The sequence below is a fragment of the Pangasianodon hypophthalmus genome, chromosome 12, assembly GCF_027358585.1.
Source record: "Pangasianodon hypophthalmus isolate fPanHyp1 chromosome 12, fPanHyp1.pri, whole genome shotgun sequence".
NCBI lineage: Eukaryota > Metazoa > Chordata > Actinopteri > Siluriformes > Pangasiidae > Pangasianodon > Pangasianodon hypophthalmus.
The window spans coordinates 1,536,125-1,548,831 of record NC_069721.1 but is presented as its reverse complement, the minus strand read 5'-3'; the positions used below and the strand labels follow the sequence as shown (position 1 = coordinate 1,548,831).

At 38.3% G+C, this 12,707-nt stretch overlaps 1 protein-coding gene across 1 annotated transcript in view; it reads left to right on the top strand.

Annotated features, from left to right (window-relative positions):
- The first annotated feature begins 5,176 nt into the window (after nt 1-5,176).
- ppp1r16a (protein phosphatase 1, regulatory subunit 16A) overlaps nt 5,177-12,707 on the top strand; it is a 49,079-nt gene continuing 41,548 nt past the window's right edge. The window contains exon 1 of the mRNA XM_026928116.3: nt 5,177-5,323. The gene's annotated coding sequence lies outside the window, so the exon portion shown is untranslated. The remainder of the gene's footprint in view (nt 5,324-12,707) is intronic.

Here is a 12,707-nt window from a genome sequence, read left to right as displayed (position 1 = left end):
TTTTAATGTATTGTGTGTTTTTTTGAATTGATTCCTGACAAAATTACTGAAATTTATTGCTCATAAATGATTTCATAACAATTACATTTTATCAAATATAAACAAAGTATAAATAGACATAAATAGACACCATTCCTCTTTTTATGCTTCTGTAAACTTTGTAATAAATATCTACTTTTTTTTGTTCGTAATCATATAAACCGTTTTTATCATATAAAGCTTTTATTATTTTTCATTATTTTTCCTCTTTTTGTACTTTTCAGGTAAAGTGCATAGCAATAAAAATAGAACAGAATTTTACGGTTTCCATTTTTATTAAAATGAACAATTTAACGTTAAGGTCCTGTTCTTCACATGTCACTTAAAAAAAATCCCAGATAAAGTGACGTATGCGAGGTTTGCTAATCACGATCGTTCCAAACAGGCTAATTCCTCCTTCCACTGATTCTGTGGCTGAGTTCAACAGACATCATGATGTTAATTAACGCCATTTTGAATTTTTATCAAAAACATTTTGTCACCAAATTTGACTCACAGCCTTGACAGACGAAACCTGCTTCTCGGATGTTTGAAGTCCCCAAACAGGAAGTGAAACCATATCTCAGCCACGCTTTTACTTATTGTCACCAAAGGTGTCACATATATTTAGCAGCATGACCTAAGAAACAAGCTTTATTTGCCACTTGGGAGGACTACTGAAAACAGGAAGTGAGACAATCTCAGCAACAGCTTAACATTTTGCCTCCGTCCCTAAAGGGCGGGCCAGAAAGTGCTTGGCCCCCTTAATCACTGTTCAAATCTATATTTTTCATTATTTCTGAAGGCATCTTTGCATGTGCCTGAGACTTTTGCATGATACTGTATTAATTTGTGCTCCGTTTTTCTTGAACTAATGAAATTAGGCCCACAGGTCAGTTAATTTCTGCTCATCTAAAGAATCTGTGCACACGATTTTATCTCATGAGCCGGAGTTCCGTCTCTAATATTAGCCAGCTTGCTAGCAGACTTGGATTCTGATTTTAATTCTAAAATAAAATACCTTAATGAACTTAGATAGCTACTTAATGTGAGTTAGCTACTGCTCGAAATGTAAAGGATTAGCTAGCTAAGGTTACCTAATCTGATATATTGTGTAATTAAAAGAAGAATTTTATCCTAAACACTACGTTGAGCCAAAGAAGTGAAAAGTGAAAGAGTAGCCGTGATCGAATTTTTACTTAAACTCCGCCCTACTGTCATGGATCACGTATGTGAGCCTTAACTGCTGAAATGAGACTAACCCTGTACCCCAGTTAGGGTTTTATGCTAAAGGGAGGCCGTCAGTGTGACGTTAGCAATAAAAGACCTGAGTTTCTGGGAGCCACATCACGCACACACACACACACAGAGTGCTGAACAAGCCCCCCCACTGATTCCGAGACGCCGAGGCTGAAAGGTCGACTCGTCCTGCTGAGAAAATCCCAGTGAGCACTACGGACTCCAGCTTTGTCCCGAATCTGAGTCTGAGCTGCTTTTAGACTCCAAAGGGACCCTATTACTCTCACTTTCAGCATCTCTTTTCATTTCTGCTTTTTTTTTTTAATTGTTTAAAGGGAATGACGGTAGTTTTACAGAAAGGAAGATGATAATAAAGACATCAGTGTAAAACACAACACGTTCAAGTAGTTAAACTGAAGCTGATGTTTCTTTAATATGAATGTAAAACTGTTTTATCACATTACAAAATGTGCTTTAAAAACCCAAGAAAAAAAAGACAAAAAAAATCTAAGAATGAATTTTAAAACACTTCAGAGTTGACCTTCACATGAAAAAAAAAAACCTGTTGTTTCTCATCTCATTAACTTAATTATTAATTTTTTTTACATTTTCTTTCTTTATTTATTTCTTTAATGTACTGATTATTGATATATATATATAATATATATGTATATATTGATATATATATATATAAAACAGCAGAATTTAACATTTTTATTTTATTTTAATACGTAATGAATTATAAAATAATCTTTGACATAACCTGAGATTTATTTTATGTTTGTCACACGATGACTCAGTTTTTTATTATCTACATATAATTGCTGCAATTTTTATCCATGTTTTCTGCACTTTGAGCATAAAATGTACAAGGGTGAATCAAATGAAGAGGTTATTTATTTATTTTTGCATTGTTTATTGCAAATATTTAGAAAATTATTAATTTCTCATGTGATGCTTTTCACCAAAAATCTTTTGTACATAGAATGACTTGATTTCTATTTCAGTCTCCAATTTAAACACAAGATTTCCAAAATTTTGATAAAAAATTTGACACATTTTTGTAGTATTTTTTTTTTTTTTCGGTAGCTGAGATTGAGTAATCGTTTTTTCCCCCCCCAGAAATGTCCTGCTTTGCGTTGATCTTAACTTTTCCGTCTTGTAATCTCTGGGTGTGAAAGGGCGTCTCTGCTGATAGGAAGCTGAACGACGTCTAATTAAAAGCAGACAGGAGTGTGTGTGTTTCCCATCATCCTCTGCACAGCGTCAGTGTGGAGCGTAATCTCCAGATTAAAGACTCAAACTGTGACTCGTCTCTGAAACTCTCCGGGTTTTAGGTGTCTGTGTTTCTCTGTTTGGGTTTGAGTTTTATATTTTTTAAATGTAAAAATCTCAACTTCTAACCTTTATTCTAAAATTTCATAAATAGAAAAAAAAAATCCAAGTGATAGATTTTATTCTTTCATTGCCTTGTTTAGTTGGTCATTTTTTAAGCTTTTAGCATTTTTAGGATTAAAACAATAAAATTGATTTTGTCAAATTCTGACAGAAAATCACGTTTCTAATCTTAAAACACATGATCTGTAATGATACACGATAAAATCTTGCTGCGATAGCCGAACTGTTCGGTATTTAATTTCAGACATTTGAGCAGTCAACAACCATCCAAGCTTTATGCTGCAACTGCTTATTTATTTATTTATTTGTATGTCTATCTATCTATCTATCTATCTATCTGTTTCATAACCACACATTTTGCAGAGGTAATAAACTTTTAAAACTTTTTCTGACACAGCAAACAAAAGACACGCTTTTGTGGAGGCGTCCATGTTTTTTTCTCTCCTCTTTTTTAAGTCCATAGTCCTGAGGTGGGACTGTGACATTATTGCTTACATGTAATTTTTTAAAAATTTTTTAAAAATTCAGTAATTAAACATTTTTTCCACATTTTTTTAAAGTCTACTTTTTCCAATTTCCAGTTTTATTTATCCTGAAAAATGTATGTGCAGTTAGTGAGTTATCAGCTGCAATTTCAGTCCAAACTGTTGCCTGACTGTCTGAAGTTCAGTGAAGTAGAACAGAACCAGAAGCCACTCAGGCCTGTAACTGTAAAGGTATAAAAGCACGTAAAGCTTTTTCTGACAGAGCAAACAAAAGACACGCTTTCATGGAGGCGTCCATGTTGTTTTTCCCTCTTTTTTAAGTCGATAATCATGAGTTGGGAAATGATATTATTACAGCTTGCACATTACCACTTATAAGGCACCACGTTACTTTAATTTAAAAGATATTATTTGCTGTTGTACTGACACTTCCAACAAGTCACTGGAATATATCCTCAACTTTTTTTTTTATTTTGTTTGGTAAAAATTTTTATCCATAAACAGAAGTTTTCAAACTCACAGCCTACTCTTTCACATTTCTTGAGTGAAACTGACTCAGTCCTCAAATCATTTTATTTAACTAATAATAAAAATGTGACAGATTCCTGAAACACTATGAGAGAAGTTTTGGTGACACTATCGATGAGGTATAATCTACTTTCCTCTACTTGTCAATGTTTTCACTTTTTTATTGTTACATATTTTACAAGTTTTATGTAAGTGCTTGTTATTGTTCTCCTGAAGGTGTGTGTACAGTACCATCTCTGTTTCTTCAAAAAAACAAACAAAAAAAAACCCAAAGATACCATGAACGCAGCATAATTATGATGCCTCCATCCATCCATTTTCTGTACCGCTTACCCTACACAGGGTCACGGGGAGCCTGGAGCCTGTCCCAGGGGACTCGGGGCACAAGGCAGGGAATATCCTGGATGGGGTGCCAGTCCATTACAGGGCACATTCACACACACACACACACACACACACACACACACCAATTCACTGACTACAGACAATTTAGATGCCAATCAGACTACAACACATATCTTTGGATTGGGGGAGGAAACTGAAGTACCTGAAGGAAACCCCCAAAGCAGGGGGAGAACATACAAACTCCACACACAGGGCAGAGGTGGCAATCAAACCCCCAACCCTGAAGGTGCGAGGCAAATGTGCCAACCACTAAGCCACCATGCCTTCCTGACTTTGTCTCTTGGTTTAAACATAAATTGGCTCTTCATCTGTAGTGGAAAAAAAAAAAAATAAAATATATATATATATATATATATATATATATATATATATATATATATATATATATAGAGAGAGAGAGAGAGAGAGAGAGAGAGAGATCAGGAAAGGTGAGACACTACAGGTTTTTCTGTATTTTTTTATTTTATTTTATTTTATTTTGTAGATTTTAATTTTCTGACTTCTACATTATTGATTCAGTACAAAAACATTTTAGATTCCACACATTAGTTTTTCAGCACAAAATGAAACGTTCCAGAAAAATGTTTGTATGTCAGTAAAGAAAGCAGCAGATTCCATAAGAGACACTTTTCAGATAAAAACATAATGAAGGCTGCTGGGTTTCGCTGCAGAAATAAGAAGCGAGTCGACAGTCAAAGTCTCCAGAAGAACTGTGGCTGCTTCTGCAAGACGCTCAGTAACACTTACAGCTCATTTCCTTATAAAACTGCACACACTGCACCTCAGATACTGCTTTATTTTTAAAAGTGAAGGATCGTCACATTAAATATTGACTTTGTTTCATTTATTACTGTTTACTGCTCTTTATAGTATTTTTTTAAATGTAGAAACATTTAGTTTCATTCTTTTTGAAGGCATCTTTTGCTCATTTCTATGCATGTGCCTAAGACTTTTGTACAGTACTGTATATACTGTATATATGTGGACAAAGCGATTATGACTAAAGTAAATAATGGCTGTTTTTGGCGCCGCCTGGTGGTGAGCTGCGCGCGTTACAGCGGGAATAATGTCGCCCCCTGGCGGATGCAGGCGGTGACGCGGCTCTGTAAGTGGGACAGCGGCGCGGTTGTTATGGAGAAGCTTTACCCCGCCGAGCTGCAGACATGGAGCCGCTACTCGGGACATAACCGGGCCGATTAACGCGGATATGACTTCACCAGGCCCTTACAGACAACCTTCACGCGAAACAGGTCTGATACAAACGGATTTTGTCTTTTTATGCACTTTATGGAGATGTTTTTAGTTATTTTCTGAAGTCTGGGGGAAAAACCTGCTGCTCCGTTTCCGCGACAGGTTTCCTTTCCAAGTTACGCTATGCTATGCTAAGCTATGCTAAGCTAACTAGCCGGCTTGTCTTTCGCTTCGTAACTTATTATCGCTAAGGCGTGCAAAACACAACTTTTAATTCCACCACGTTCTTAGACTTTACTTGATTTTACGTCCTAAAACGCAGGTGACATGTAGTTTGTGATCTTATGCACGATAAGCGTTTTCATTCATTATGAAACATCCTGTCAGAGACAGTCGTGGCTGTGTTCGTTTTCTCTTCCCATCTGTATTGCGACAAGCCCCGCCCCTGAGCCCCAGGATTGGTCAATGTCCTCAGGGCTCTGCGCTGTGATAGGAGGAATGCGTGTGAGTGTTAGCGGTTAGCCAATCACGTCACAGAAGAGCGCGAGTGTCGGAATGCGGATGGGGAAAGAAAACGAACGCGTAGTGGCTAGCATAGCCTGGTGCATCCTGCTAACATCACACAGCGATAATTGGGTTGAGAGGAATTTTTAATTAAAGTGTTAATTAGATTAAATAGACTAAAATTTAAACAGTATTATAGAACTTAAACATGTAGTTTTAGAATAATTTCTGGCTTTTTTTCCCCTCAGGGTTTTTGAAATGTTACTTAATTATGCAATTTTTTTTTACAGAATTTAAAATAAGACATGTTTTAATTCAGGATATATTTTATTTTTTATGATATTCAACCTTTAAAATAGATTTTATCTGTAAAAAGAGAACCCAGGAGTGTTAGTGTAACTGTTTAAATCAATAAATCGATTAAAAATCTAAAAGTTGTGTAAGTTTTTTATGGATTTATGATTATTGAGGGGCAGAAAGTGAAGGTGTGTGAGTGCACTTGGTCCGGAGAGTTCCTTATCTCAGATTGAACAGATTAACACAGGGTGTAATATAACACCACACACACACACACACTCTCTCACACACACACACACACACACACACACACACACACACACACGCACGCTGCACTAGGCATGGGCGATACAGACTTAAAACTATATCGCGATATTTCACGGTATTTTTTTTGTGATCACGATATAAATTTGAATTTGAAAATAGTAAAATTTATCACTATCTGTTTCTCGAGAGCCGTCTGATTCACGTCTGATCTTCTGTATCCGATCCACTTCCATATATAACGGATTAATTCTCCTTCCTCGTCTTCTGCGGGTTTGAGCTCGGCCTAACGCTGTGTTTGTTCTCGTTCTACGTGTGAGATGCCCACGCTGCGGCGCGTAAACACGTCATCGACGGTATCATCAGTACGTGGGATTTACAGATTCTGATCGTGGGGAAGAATTGTATCGCACGATACGATATCACACACACACACACACACACACACACACACGGCACTAGAGCTGCTGATACAGTGTGTATTTGCATTATTGCGATGTCTAAAATCAGGTCACTCGAGTTCACGTGGCTTCATTGTCATTTCGTCTTTATACGGCTGCTACGCGGTGAGACGAAACAGCGTTCCGCGCAAACAGCACAAGACAGGACAGTAACTACCGAAACAGGACAATAACTAGTGAAACAGTGCAATAACAACCGAAACAGGACAATAACAACCGAAACAGGACAATAACAACCGAAAACAGGACAATAACAACCGGAAACAGTGCAATAACAACCGAAACAGTGCAATAACAACCGAAACAGTGCAATAACAACGGAAACAGTGCAATAACAACCGAAACAGTGCAATAACAACCAAAAACAGGACAATAACAACCGAAAACAGGACAATAACTAGTGAAACAGTGCAATAACAACCGAAACAGTGCAATAACAACCGAAACAGTGCAATAACAACCGAAACAGTGCAATAACAACCGAAACAGTGCAATAACAACCGAAAGCAGGACAATAACTAGTGAAACAGTGCAATAACAACCGAAACAGTGCAATAACAACCGAAACAGTGCAATAACAACCGAAAACAGGACAATAACTAGTGAAACAGTGCAATAACAACCGAAACAGTGCAATAACAACCGAAACAGTGCAATAACAACCGAAAGCAGGACAATAACTAGTGAAACAGTGCAATAACAACCGAAAACAGTGCAATAACAACCGAAAACAGTGCAATAACAACCAGAAACAGGACAATAACAACGGAAACAGTGCAATAACAACCGAAACAGTGCAGTAACCACTGAAACAGTGCAATAACAACCGAAAACAGGACAATAACAACCGAAACAGGACAATAACCACTAAAACAGGACAATAACAACCGGAACAGGACAATAACAACCGAAACAGGACAATAACCACTAAAACAGGACAATAACAACCGGAACAGGACAATAACAACCGAAACAGGACAATAACCACTAAAACAGGACAATAACAACCGGAACAGGACAATAACAACCGAAACAGGACAATAACCACTAAAACAGGACAATAACAACCGGAACAGGACAATAACAACCGAAACAGGACAATAACCACTAAAACAGGACAATAACAACCGGAACAGGACAGTAGTCACAGTAAGAGACAGCGCAGCGCCGACCAGCACACAGTTCTAATGTGGAATACGGTGCAAACTGAGATTTCACTGTAATAATGTAAACGTAAAACACTATAATACTGTAATATATAAACTATAATGTACTAATCAGCAGTAAAAATGCAGGTGGTCGATGCAGTGTGTTGTTTACGGTGTTTTAGGGCCATGAGAGAAACTCGCAATCTCCTCTTTCTCTTATTCATTTATTTTACCCCAGAGTTTTTCATTTTGAGACGCAGATCATGACAACAATCACAACGACGGCAGACTGTTTTAATCGGTGTGTTTACAGGGATGTTTTGTCTGACGTGCCGTCTAGTGAACGTGGCTTTTTTTCTTCCTCCAGATGTGCGTAAGATTCAAAGCGAGGGTGTGAACAATGCGGCTCGCGTGTCCGCCACTTCTGCATGTGAAAACCAGGCTGCTTCACTTCCTTTGCGTTTTTAGTCACTTGCGTTATACATTTATTTCACTGACATTACAAAATGTTCAAGTATTAACGTCAATAGTCCTAAATTATAACTCCGAAATGTAAAAAATATACGGTGGAAATTCATAATGTCCATTTGGGGTCGTTTGCCTAAAATGTTTTGAGAACCTCCGGTCTACGTGTTAACACAGATAAACGAGAACGTTTTTGACTGTGATTTTTATATACGGAATACACTTTCAAGTTTAAGCTATTCCAAAACCAATCCGAACATGAACACACACAAGACTAGCTGTTCAATCAGGACGAAAGTAATGGCGCCCTATAAGATACGCCGCAGTGGTTGAGCTGCATCACCGGAAGATTTAGCGCATGCCGTGCTTAGGATGCGCTTTTTCACTGTTCGGTCTCCGTTTCGTCGTCGTCAGCTCTTTCAGAGATTTGCCTTTTATGGAGTTCTGTGGTTAATGTAGACGTGCCAAGGGCTTGCTTGGTAATTCATGGCTGATTGGTGTTTATCAAAATCTGCACATGAGCATGAAGAAAATCGGCAAAACTTTTAGAGGTGTCACTTAATATCAGAGAGATCAAAACACCTACGCAGCCATCCATCGTTCCAGATTCATATTTCGATTGGCTAATCTGCTATTTTATTTGGACGAAAAAGGCTTTTGGTGTATTTTTGAGTGGTAACTCGTAAACTTTGGCACTCCTACGCAAATTTTGTAGGTTTGGTATCTTAATCTAATCAGATTAAAAGTCACGGGATGTTGTGGTCGTGTTCAGATGGATGTAGTTTTATATTGCAGGAGTATTTATTGTGTATGTTGAGTGTAGGGATTTGTTGAGTGACTGATTATCAGCTTGCACCTTCATGAGACGCAGAGCTCCGGCAGTAAACATTTTTTCCTGTTTCCACATCCTCTCCTCTCTCTCTCTCTCTCTTTCTCTCTCTCTGTCTGTCTCTGCACTGAACTGAACTGAACTCTTGTCTGCATAAGACTGAGATGATCTGTGTGGGTTTATCCGTGGCCTTTAGGCTTCCTGTACTCAAATAAAGCAGCGTTCAGTCTCTCCTGCCGTACACCTGACTTATTAAAGTTGCAATCAGGGGGTTTTTAGTCAGGACAGCAAAACCTGCTGAAGTTACTCTTCACGTTTTATCTGCTGTGGAGCGCCCGCATCCACCCGACGATTCAAGGTAATCAGAACTCCCCCAGCCTGTGGTTTGTAACTTGTAACATAACTTCCGCTAATGTTAAAGTTAATGCATCAAAATCTGTACAAAAATGTACTCAAGTGAAAATTAAAAAATGTAAAGTATTACAAAATAATGTTTTTAATTTCTGAAATTAAGTTAGTTATGTTTTCATTTGAAAAGCAGACTGCTTTAAACAACTACATCTTTTTGCCTGAAAACATTAACAATAACATATATTATTAAAAATAACATGTAAATAACGAATATTTACCATTAGTCGGAATTTGACTTTGCCAATTTGATGGATTTGATGCTAGTCTAACTTGGAATTAGCAAAGAAAACCAGCTATTTTAAGCTAAATGTATCCAATTAATGTTAGCAAATTAGTGAAGCTTACCTCAACATGCTTTTTCAAATTAGATGACATGATTAGTGATCTTTTTTTTTTTTTTTTTTTTTTTTTTTTTTTTTTTTTTTTTACATTGATAGACTTGATTGGACGCTAAACTGAAATGATTGGACGCTAAACTGAAATGATTGGACGCTAAACTAAACCCATTCGACTGATGTATAGCGTACAGTCATTGGCTGGATGAAAGAAAGACCTTCGAGATCTGTAAGGACTTGGAAAGTCTAAATAAAAACGTAACTTTTTATTTAGTTTAACGTAAGTTAAAAAGTATGATTTTTTTTCGTGGAAATGTAAAGAAAGAGTACAAGGATTCAGTTACAGTAGCACTCAGGTAAAGTATAAATACAGCAAAATAATACTTTTGTATAGTTATGAAGTACCATCACTCCAGTTTTGAACTTGTATTATTTTAAAAACTTAAACCTTAGCTAACTTCGAATAAAATCTCTGAGCGCATCTTTAAATGTGTTTGCCATCAACGCAACAAGATCTATTGGTTTATGGAACATAAAATGAGTGCGGCGTTATTTGAGACGTGATTTTGGTGTGAGCTGATCGCGTGAGTGATACATCGCGATACGTTTACTGGAAGAAGCAAAAAGATTTGCGCTAAACTGTATTTTTACTCACTGCTTCTAAAGTTGGATGTGACCCAGAAAGGCAGCCTATCTAGGTCACCTCGTTATGCTTTCATTTACCCAAATGACACTGACACATCATTTGAAGTGCTAGCAATAATAAAAGGTTGTTCACTTCAAATTTATCATCGCTGTATGAACTCTAAGGTTTTGGGTAGAAAATGATTTACCAAGAACAATAAATAGACATGATGTGAATTTGGGACTGAGCCCATTGCAGTCTAACTGCTAGCGAATGCGCTAGCGAATGTGACTGAAGGCAGCAGCAGAAAGAAAGAGGAGGAAAGAGATATGATTCCGGAGAGGAAAAGAGAAGAAAACACACTGGAATGTTAGTGATAGGGGAAGAATGCTAACACCCCGAGGAGTAGCACAGGGCTGGATCTAATTCTGATACGTGATAATGAACCATAGGCTCAGCTTCTTTATGGACCATTTTTTTGGACACTAGCTAGAACATGGTGGACAAAATATCTCTCTGACTGAAGTCACACAGTGACCACAAGACGTAGTATTCGATATACATACTGTTCTCATACAGCTGTCACTTCCCTTTCTTCTTCTTGCCTCATGTCCACAGTCTCACACTACCAACCCCGTCATCCTTTAGTGGGCCAGACATTATCGTGCAGGTTCTTTGTGTGGTACTGGCTCCTGCTATGGTTGTTAGCATCACTAACTGCAGCTGCAACAGCTTCTCATGAAAGGGATCTGTCTGGAAGAAGGTTCAATTTGGAGAGATTGTCACCAAGGATGCCTCCCTTACTAGCTGGGGGACAGTGTGGTACTATAGAGGTGCTGAAGGAGTGTGAAGTCATAGAACACCTCCACCACCACCTGGAATTGGGTGGTATATCAAGCCTACAAACTCACCTTACTGGTTCTGAGACAACCACGTGCTGGTCTGTACAACATTACCAGGGTGGCACGAGGTCAGATGGCTTGCATGAGTGCTCCTGAAGTGGGCCCACCCACGGTTAGACTCAACTCATTTGCCAGGATGGCACAATGGCGCAGCAGACACACTGTTTATGGCAGAGCATACTCCCTGGAGTGTAGCATCTTCACCATCTTATCATCCCCAATGCATCTTCACCCTGGACCCTTTTGTTGATGTCAAATCAACTTGTTGTCGACTGTGGCTCTCCCTGATGTGGCTGTGAAGTTTGCTGGTGAGGACCCAATACTGGCCTCACTGTTTATTATTGTCTCTACTGCTGATTCTGCCCACGTTGCACAGAAGTATACAATCAGGCCACAGAGTCCTACTTGTGGCCCCAAAGTTGCCTGTGAGGCCCTAGTTTCCACTGCTGTTCTCACTAGTGGTTGGAACACCTTGACATCCTCCCTGAATAGATCTGTTGTGCTAAATGAATGAGTATACAATTTCCCCCTCCAAAAGTATTGGAACAGCAAGGCCAATTCTATTGTTTTTGCTCTACATTGCAGACATTTAGGTTTGAGATCAAAAGATGAATATGAGATGATACATCAGAATTTCAGCTTTCATTTCCTGATGTTTATATCTAGACATGTTAAACAACTAAGAATATGGCACCTTTTGTTTGAACCCAGCCATTTTTCAAATGATCAAAAATATTGGAATATGTGACTGACAGGTGGACCCTGGTGGTCTAGCGGCTAAGGATCCCTTACGCTGTACGATGTACGCTCAGTCCAGGTTCCAAGCCCGGATAAAATGGTCGGGCTGCGTCAGGAAGGGCATCTGGCATAAAACCTGTGCCAAATCAAACATGCGGACCAATGATTCGCTGTTTCGGTTCTTTTGGAGCTGAAACAACAGCAGCAACATGTGACTGACAGGTGTTTCTTGTTACCCAGGTGTGCCCTGTTAGATTCATTGTTTAAACAATTAATAGCTCTGAATATCTGCTCTTGGTTTGAGCCCTGGGTTTCTCCTGTGTAGAATGTATTTGTTGTTTAAAAAAAAAAAAAAGGAAAACCAGCATAAAGACCAGAGAGCTGTCTGTGGGAGAAAACAAGCCATTTTGAAGCTGAGAAGAGAGGAAAAATCAATCAGAGCCACTGCACAAGCATTGGGCATA